The sequence below is a fragment of the Mesoplodon densirostris genome, chromosome 3 (genome assembly GCF_025265405.1).
Source record: "Mesoplodon densirostris isolate mMesDen1 chromosome 3, mMesDen1 primary haplotype, whole genome shotgun sequence".
Lineage (NCBI taxonomy): Eukaryota > Metazoa > Chordata > Mammalia > Artiodactyla > Ziphiidae > Mesoplodon > Mesoplodon densirostris.
Genome location: NC_082663.1, coordinates 92,524,595 through 92,534,769, shown reverse-complemented (window position 1 = coordinate 92,534,769; position 10,175 = coordinate 92,524,595). Strand labels below are relative to the sequence as shown.

Here is a 10,175-nt window from a genome sequence, read left to right as displayed (position 1 = left end):
ATTATATGTATTAACTATTATTAATAATGATCATTATATCCTCTTTGGATAATGTGAGATAACAATGAACATACCAAACAAATCAACTCAGAAATTTAGAAGGCAATAAAAATAGGGTATTGTCAGGCTTCCCTGGTGGTGCAGTGGTTGAGAGTCTGCCTGCCGATGCAGGGGACACGGGTTCATGCCCCAGTCCGGGAGGATCCCACATGCTGCGGAGCGGTTGGGCCCGTGAGCCATGGCTGCTGAGCCTGCGCGTCTGGAGCCTGTGCTCCGCAACGGGAGAGGCCACAACAGTGAGAGGCCCGTGTACTGCGTGCAAAAAAAAAAAAAAAAAAAAAAAGGGTATTGTCAAATATTTAAAGAATAGATTCTAAGTGTTGTGAGGCCTGAAACTTATACAGTTTGGGGAGCCCTTCATCTGAAAATAAATACAAACTTACAAATATAAAATTAGGAATGGGGGGGCTTCCCTGGTGGCGCAGTGGTTAAAAATCTACCTGCCAATGCAGGGGATACGGATTCGATCCCTGGTTCAGGAAGATCCCACATACCGCAGAACAACTAAGCCCGTGCACCACAACTACTGAGCCTGCGCTCTGGAGCCCGTGAGCCACAACTACTGAGCCCACATGCCTAGAGCCTGTGCTCTGCAACAAGAGAAGCCACTGCAATGAGAAGCCTGCACAACATAATGAAGAGTAGCCCCCGTGTGCTGCAACTAGAGAAAGCCCGCTCACAGCAACGAAGACCCAACGCAGCCAAAAATAAATAAATAAAATAAATAAATTTAAATAAATAAATAAAATTAGGAATGAAGGATGCTCACATTAACACTGTTTGAAAAGACAAAACAAAATAAAGCATAGCTATGTGCCTCAGTAGGTGAATTGTTAAAAAAAAAAATAGTGGTACATCCATACAATAGAATACCAAAAAGTCATTTAAAATATGAGATATGGACTTCCCTGGTGGCGCAGTGGTTAAGAATCCACCTGCCAATGCAGGGGACATGGGTTTGAACCCTGATCCAGGAAGATCCCATGTGCTGCGGAGCAACTAAGCCCATGTGCCACAACGACTGAGCCTGTGTGCCCCAACTACTGAAGCCTGCGTGCCTAGAGCCAGTGCTCCGCAACAAGAGAAGCCACCTCAATGAGAAGCCTGAGCACCACAACGAACAGTAGCCACCGCTCGCTGCAACTAGAGACAGCCCGCGTGCAGCAACGGAGACCCAATGCAGCCAAAAGTATACAAATAAATTAATTAATTTTTAAAAATAATGAGGTATGCATTAACATGGGAAAGAATGCAAGGTGTATTGTTAAGTGAGGAAAGAAAAATTCATTTTGGCAGATAGGTTAAGTTGCCTAGCTGATATTCATTGCTTCAATTTTCCTTACTAAGAGATCTTAGTAATCCTTAGTTGGGAGGCAATGTGCAATTTTTCTTTAAGGAAAATTAGGCAAATACCACAGAAGGGCCAAACAAACTCACAGGGTAGACATTTGGGTGGAAAACTGATATAAATATCTTTCTCTCTGGAAAGGGCAAAGAAGTTTGATTCTCTTGAGTTGTGCCTTTTCTTGTTTCCATCTGACTGTTTCCACTTCCTGTAATCATACTGAAGCCAATGAACAGGACAAGAGGGAGCAAGTAAGTTAGATAGAGGGAAGGACATCTCTGTAGGTCATTCCTATTGATTCAGGAAGGGCAAGTTCATCTTAATGAAATTCTCAATCTCACAGTCTGGAAGTAAGAGCGTTCCTTCTACTCCCATTGTGTTAAATTTCTTTCCATTTTACGTCCTGAAGAATATTTTGTCATCTATTCTGGTTATTCTCTATTCTCTCCCCAAGTAAACTGTAAGCTCTTTTCAAAAAATTTTTTTTCAAGGCATTTAGAATGCTTTAATTTTTCCAGTTAACACCATTTGTATCAGTAACTGCAATATTGTAATTTTTAGCATCTCACATTACCTAGTCAGTAAAGATTTATTTTTTTGAGGGTACGAGTAAGAACAGGAAGACAGGAGACACAGAATGTCAGACTTCACACTTGTATCAAAAACTCAAAAATTGGGCTTCCCTGATGGCGCAGTGGTTGAACGTCTGCCTGCCGATGCAGGGGACACGGGTTCGTGCCCCGGTCCGGGAAAATCCCACATGCCGCGGAGCGGCTGGGCCCGTGAGTCATGGCTGCTGAGCCTGCGTGTCCGGAGCCTGTGTTCCGCAACGGGAGAGGCCCCAACAGTGAGAGGCCTGCATACCGCAAAAAAAAAAAAAAAAAAAAAAAAACCTCAAAAATTAAAATTGTTTTCTTTGCAGCAAAACTATACCACAAACTTCAGTGATTTAGCTTTAATCCCATGATTCATCATCTACTGGATTGGGAGCTTGTGAAAAAGAAAACCTTGCTATGTTCAGGGTGCTCTTGCCCTGATGATTGTTTTCAGCATCATCAGATGCAAACACATTTCCTCTCGTTCTGTCACTGAAGCCAGGAACACATGTGCTCAAGGCACTTTCTTCCAACTGTGCAGAACACCCTGTTGAGCATCTGGCAGTACTTTCATTGGAGGCCGTGCTGTATGGTTATCTGAGCATCAAAATAGGAAATATCTCTGCCAGCGTTTCCACAATGACCAGTACACTGGATTCAGTGAACACATCATCAAAACTGATAACATATCAAACATTTTTAATATCTAGCCCTCTGGCAGCTACTGAAGTAGCTACAAAAACTGGGCGCTTTCCACAATGAAAATCCCCAAGAGTTTGCTCTCTTTCTCTCTGTTCCAGACCACCGTGAATACGTATGGTTGCTATTTTTTTCCTGACAAAGAAAAGTTACAATAAAATCTGCTTTCTTCTTAGTTTTAGCAAAAACTATAGTTTTTTCATCACCTATGTTTTGCAGAATTTCTACAAGTTTTTCTCTTTTTCAGTACTAGCTAGCTGGGAGAAGGTTTGTTGAACATCTCTACGTGCTCTGCTCACTTATCCAACAGCCACAAACAAATAGTTTAACTTTTACAACTCCTCAGCCAAGCTTTGAATTTCCTCTGGGAAAATGCACTGAGCAAAAGGGTTTGATGTTCCTTTGATTGCTGGGCAGGAAATTAGCTTCTTCATTTCTGGTCCAGAATCCATATCCAGCATGCAGTCAACTTCATCTAAAATTAAATATTTGAGTTATCTGAGACCAATGTTTTCTTTAGCTGTGATACTCATTTGTCTTCCAGGAGTAGCACATAATAATCATAGCCTTGTAATGTCTGGGTGAGAGCAAAAGGGGACACCATTCTTGGTTCAGGCACTCTTGCTAGGCAACTGACGTACTTCTTTGCTTTTATCCTTACACATTCTTAGAGATAGGGATTATTATTTTCACTTTACACACAATGAAACAGAGGCGCAGAGAGTTTAGATAATTTATCTTCTAAGTGGTAGAGGCAGGAAACCATCTGGGACTTTATGGACAATGCTAATCTGAGAACTAAAAATGCTAATAGGAATCTTTATAAAATTGGTCTGCCTTTTGAAACATTCCTGTCTCTTCTGCCAAAGAGAGGCTGCCCCAAACTTCCTATGAAGTGAACAGAGAAACACTGTGCTTCATTATATCTACATTAAGGATGGGCTTTAGCCAAAACTGAAAGGTAGGTGAGGTGAGACTCAGGGGCTTTTCTGTCTCTGCGCTTGGTGGCTCCCACTTTGCACCATCCATGAGGTCACATCTGACCTGAGTCTGGGCCAACTTCCAGAATTAAACTCCACTTCCCTTAGTGCTTCAGTCTTAGCTGGTGATCATGGAGGGAAAGTAATCTCAGAAGAGAAATGTCATGAGGAAGTTTAGTTTATAGAATTTGGAAACAAATACACTGGGTTCAAAAAACATAGGTCCTCCACTTATTAGTTCTGTCACTTTGGATAAAGCACTTAAGTACTCATTCCAAAAATTTGGAATATGGAAATTTCCTCACATGGTTGCTATGAGGATTAGAGATTATGTAAATGCAGGGTAAGGCTCACAGTAGGTGCCATTAAGACGTAGCTATGACTCACAGCTTCTAGCTGAATTTTTGGTAGATACGAAGCCTGTACTTTTCCAACAAAAAAAAACAGAAGAAAAATTTTAGGGATTTATGATCTTACTAAAGTCAAAAGTATTTACTTAAATAATTTATAGTCACCTCAGCTAAAATGAAAAAATATGTACATTTGGAACTAGTCTTCAACTTGGGCTTACCTTGCCTACTTTGGATTGTCACCCTAACTTACTCCTCTTTGGAGATTTTCTATTGGGAAAATAAGATTGGAGCAGCCTCTCTTTAGCGATGTCCTTTTTGTTGGCACTGGGGTCCTGCTGGGAATAGGACACTGTCCAATGTCCATCTTCCTCCCCCAACTTGGAAACAAAGGGAAAACTCCTGTGAAAGTGTTGAGAGACAGTTCCCCATGGATCTCTCAGGTTTCTGCAAAATTTGTAAGCAGAACTAACTGCCTTTCATTCTAGTTTATCTTCTCACAGATTTTGTAGAGGGAAAGCCTTGGAAGATAGAGTTGGTGTCTCCATGTGGAGCAAAGCACAGCCTTACATATTGTCCAGTGTTTCCCTCTGGGGCTAAGGTTGACAGATTTGCTCTAAGGCCATAAATAGAGTCAGATTCTCTATGCTCAGGATTCCACTACCTGCTCTGCATCCACTTGGGCTCCCTCTGCCTCAGCACCATGGGACTTGGGGAGTAAGGAGAACCAATCTAAATATAAATCTCGTGCTGCTTGCTGTGCTGTGATTAGTAAAGTCCATCATCTCTCATCCAGGATTCTCTTGTCTTCTGCCAGCATGAAACTGTGACAGGCAAACTCGTTAGCTTGAGAGTAGGTAAAAATTCACATCCTTTACAGTTCTTGATGCAGAGCATGTGAAAACACTGAAATGTACAGTTTTCAGGCCAGAGGACTCAGGAATCTCTTCTGATTAGGGAGTGCAGGTGGCTTAGGGAAATTGTTGCAAAAGAGGTAATACCTGAACTGCATTTTGAAAGATGAGTAGAAGTTGGCCAAGTGAGAAAGGCTAAGAGAAGAATTCCAGGAAGAAGAAATGAGACATAGGTATGCATATGTTTGTGAGAAAGTGGAATATTAGAGCTCAGATTGCAAGGGGATGGGTGTGGCAGGAGGTAATCTACAAAGCAGTCTGGGAATATATTGAGTAAAGAAAGAAGAAAAGCTGATTTCTGGATTTTCTGCTCTGTTAAACAGTCTCATGTGAATGGTCTCATTTTACTAGCACAGCAACTTTCTTAACTTAGGTATTACTAACCTTTAAGGCTCAGAGAGTTTAAATAATTTCTTTAAGAATAATCAGCTAATAAATACTACAACAATGATGCAAGACCAATGCTCTTTCCATACTGTCTTCAGCCAGTCAGTGAGTAGCGTTTGATTCTTACTCTGTAGGTAACATCAGGAACCATCTGGGTTTTTTCTTTGTTGTTGTTTGTCTGTTTTGCTTTTTCCTTTAGGTCAAGATGTCCTAATCAAGTCCATCATTTAGAAGCAGCATGAGGTTTTTGACAGGCATAGTCTGGGAAGAGAGAGACTAGTTATGAGATAACTGTAATGCTCCACTGGAGCATTTTTAAGGGGCCTGGAACTGGGTATATGGAGAAGAGAGAATAATTAATGGAGTTTGGAAGTGTAGTATATATTTATTTAACTTTTTATTTTATGTTGGAGTATAACCAATTAACAATGTTGTGATAGCTTCAGGTGCACAGCAAGGTGACTCAGCAATACATGTACATGTATCCAGGAAGTGTAGTATATTATAAAGGTGAAATGATTTAGAAAAAAGGCACAGAGGTTTATAGCTTGGATGACTAGATGATTTCACTTAACTGAAATAGGTGATTCTAGTTAAGGAATTTTGAGGGGCAACGTTATTAAGTTTATAAAATAAATGAGATGACAAACAGTAAATTTCTGATAGTGAAATCTCAGGCAGCTTTTGCTTTATGGAAGATAAGTTTTGGAATAAGAGATGTTCAGTTTTTCATTGAGTAGACAGATTATTGTTTTCATTGGTAATTACAGCCTAATAATTTAAATCATAAAATCCTGCAGATGTGAGACAGCATTTAACGAAGGTGTTTACCTTGCAGTAAGAAACAAAAACACACACAAATGTTATCAGGTTGGTTGCCTGGACCTGAGCTGGGGTCCTAGTCAGGGCTGAGACCCCTTGTCTCAGCCAGGGAAGTTCTTTTTCTGCTAGATTCGCACAGCCAATAACAAAACCAATGCTGAGACTGAAACAGCACAAGTTTTATTCAATGGCGAAAGAATGGAGAAGCGGAAACTTAATTCACAAATCAACTTCTCAACCCACTTGGGATGGAGATACCATATGCATACGAGGGTCGAGGTAAAAGGGAGGGAATTGGAAGGAGTGGGAGGAATATTCATGACTTATCTGAGAACAGGGGTATGGTTTGAACCTGGAACTAATGCAGCACTCCTTTTCAGTCCTGTATGAGCTTTTCCAGTTGTTGTCATGGCAACTGTCAACTGTCTTGGCACTGGTGTGTCATTTAGCATGCTAGTATATTACAGTGAGCATATAATGAGGAAGAAGGTCTACTGGAAGTCAAATCTTCTGCCATCTTGGGCCTAGTTGGTTCTAACCAGTTCTTGTTTTTCTCTTTGCAGCTTCCTTCTGAAACTTAGATAAGAGCAATTGGTTTCCATTCAAGGGAGGGGAAGGAGGGGAAGGGGTATGATTACAGGGCAACAGACTTGGTCACAAATAGATATTGTAAGAAGGATTAGAATGCTAACTTACCCACTCAACCTTTTACTGTATTTCATTTAGTCTAATTAGTAATTAGTATTTTACTGAAATAATAATTTCTCTCCCGAACTAAATAATTTTGGCTCAAAACAGTGGACAGATTTTCTTCTTTTCTATACCCTCTCATCATTTCTCTCCAAAACCCCCTCCAAAAATTGAGTCTTGGAAAAGATTTGAAGCAAGGGTGCTCATGAGCAGGAAAAAGACCAACATTTCTTTAACTTTGGTGGTTAACTTTACTTATTTTTTATTCTTGTTTGTAAAAAGAAAGCCTGAATGATTCATACCATCTGTGGATTTAAGTGAATTCTTCTATTACTTTGAGAAAACATAGCTTTTCTTTGAAAATGAGAAGTTCTTTTACAAAACTTTTTCTCAAGTGAAAAGATTGTGAATATGTGCATAGCAAGTTTTAGATAACTGTTTAGTCAGAGCTCCAGTTAACTGGCTGATTCACCACCACCACCACTAATGCCAGGATACAATTTCTCACTTAATGATAAGGACAACTGGCTGAATGTAAACCAATGTTCATTCATTCAGGTATATTGCCTAATAACTGACTCATTCTCAAGTGGCTTGTTTTTTGTTGTTGTTGTTGGAAACACACACACACAAATACAAGCAAGAGAGAGAGAAATAATAGCAAAATGGGAGCTGTTACATGGTAGAAGTGAACACTTGAAGGGGTGATTTCTTTATTTATCACTGTGCAATGCAATTTACACCTCAAATTACTGTATAGAAATATTCTTAATGACAGTTTGAATGTTTAAATATGAAAGTAAGGGTATTTCTTTTTACATTACAAGTATGAAATTAGCCATGGTAATGTCACCGGTGGAAGGGCGAGTTCCTCAGTTCTTGTACTCTCGAGGGAAAGAATTCATATGAAAGACAGAGCAGTTTTAAGTAGCAAGAGCTTTATTAAGCAAAAAGAAAGTAAGCTCCTGAGAAAGGATGAGAACAGGCTGTCTGGAACCAGAAGCAGCCCCACAATGGGGTGGGGTGGGGTTTTTTCGAATCGTGGTCCCTCCCTGTGTCCTGCATCATTTGACTGCAGGACAGCTTTAGGTTATATAACTGTTCTCCTAGTGCACAGGTGCTTACCCATAAGCACCAAAACGAAACTGACAGCAAAAACCACAATGCTGATTTATTACAAATATGGCATAATGAACCTCAGGTTACTTTGAGTCACCTTTTAGATCTTGGTGTGCCTGTGCCAACCTTTGCTAGCGGTTTTATCTTGCTTGGTCCTGATATGGCTGGAAACCTAGCAGTGCTTCTTGGCCACAAGAGGGAGGCTCTCTGGGTGCGTTCTGATCACAGTGTCCAGGTCGGGGAGGGAAAGGTGACCCCATCCAGGATGGGGTGGGGCCCTCTCATGTCTGATTAGCTACCTAACATTTCCCCCTCAAAAGTTGGGACCCTAAAATCTTTGGGAAGATGGACTTCATCTCTCTCTGGATTCTTCCTGCAGAAAAGGGGCATAGAGGGGTTTAGGGTCCCTCCTCTTGCTGACTGTTGGGTTCCTGTCCACTTGTCCTGGGGGGTCAATCCAAAGGTCCCATGTAGAATAATTTTATCTCTTGGGTATTGATGGGCTGATACCCTTAACTGAGGACCATCTGAGGTTTTATTGCCGGCCACATCTGAAGTTGCCCTGGGCTCTGTCCCCGTGATGTTGGTCTTTGATTTGGGAGCTGGCCAGAGCTGAGGACCCCTACAATTCAAGGCCATAATTTGGTCAGGGGCCAACCCAAGGTCCCTTCGGACTTCGGAGCAGTCCCTCTTCCAATGGCCAAACTTGTTGTAGTATTGGGGCATGGCTTATTGGGCCCCTTTGTCTCTGGGCAGTTTGTCTTCCAGTGTTCTGGTTTCTCACAGTGATGACACTTGTTGGGGGGAGCCTCCTGGGGGCAACCGGGGATTGGCTGTCAGACCTGTAATGTTGCCAGTAGTTGAGCCTGCCTTTTAACTTTGTGTTTTTCTTTCTCCCTCTCCTCATCCTCACTGTCTCCATTGTAGAAGACAGGGGAGGCTGCCCTAAGGAGCTCTGTGGAGGTGGTGTTTGTTCCCAAGGCCATCTTTTGTATTTTCCTCCTTATGTCTGAGGCAGCCTGAGTGATGAAGTGGTCATTTAAAACCAGTTTCCCTGCCTCTGAGTCAGGATCCAAATTAGTGTATTTTATGAGCACTTCTCTCAATCACTCATAGAAAGTGGAGAGATTTTCTTGTGGTCCTTGGTCATAAGTGGCCAGTTGCCCATAATTAACAGGTTTTAGTTAACAATTATACTGCTTACAGTTAGTTTACGTTGTTCATTGTTTATTCCCTCAACTGGGCAGAAGAGAAAGTGGTCCCTTCAGGTTAACTCAAAGGTCACGGTTAGTTGCCTGAACTTGTCTAGATATTTTTCAGGGTCATCTGAAAACTTCCCTAGATCTTGTTTTATCTGACTGAGATCCTGCATGGAAATTGGAACTCTGACTTTTATGGGAAGCCCGGCAGGCCCTATTACCTCCTGGAGTGGACAAAGTTTTGAGGAGTTATGGGATCCCGGGTAAGAGGGCAAAGCATCAGGGGGTCCAATGTTGGGTATAGTGAAGAAGGGTCTGATGATGTTGAACCTCCTTCTTTTCCCCAGAAGGGAGTTCCTGTAGACAGGGCTTATTGGCTGGCTGATGATTGTATCATCAGGAGAGGGGGAGGGAACTTTGGCAGACAAATTAAGCATTGCCAAGACAGCAGAGTTTACCCAGCAAGTCTTGCAGAGTTTGGGGTTTTCCCTCAAGACAAAGAAGTCTTGGACATAAGGGACCTTGCTCTACTTGCCCATCTTTTGACAAAGAGGTCAAGTTGGAGAATGGTATTGTAATTTAAACTCCCATTTTCAGGCCAGATTTCTCCCTCTCCTAGCTTATATTAGGGCCATGCTGTGTTGCAAAAGAAAATTAATTGTTCCCTCTTTAAGGTTTAGGGATCAAATTTAGCCAGATTCTTTGTGATACATCCTACGGGTGAATCTTGAGGGATGGACAGTCGGTTGCCCATCTGAAAGAGAAAAGACAAATGTGCATAGGGGTATTGTGGAGTCCCTCAAGTCCCTTATGGCCTTTTGTGGGTGAGGCGTCCCTCACCGCTGATCCTGCCGGGCAGAACACGTTTCAGTTCTCACCCCGGGGCTACTGTCTAGTGCACTTTACCACATGCCCCATCCTGAAGCCATTGTGGCTTCCCTGAGTCATTTCTGTGGGTACTTTCCCCGTATGCCTTATGTCCAATCATCAAAGGTCCCAGATTGGGATGTAGTC

The 10,175-nt window shown here is 41.8% G+C and overlaps 1 pseudogene; it reads right to left on the bottom strand.

Moving 5' to 3' along the window:
- Positions 1 to 2,360: 2,360 nt before the first annotated feature.
- Positions 2,361 to 3,254, bottom strand: LOC132485331 (probable ATP-dependent RNA helicase DDX4; annotated as a pseudogene).
- Between the last annotated feature and the right edge of the window lie 6,921 nt (positions 3,255 to 10,175).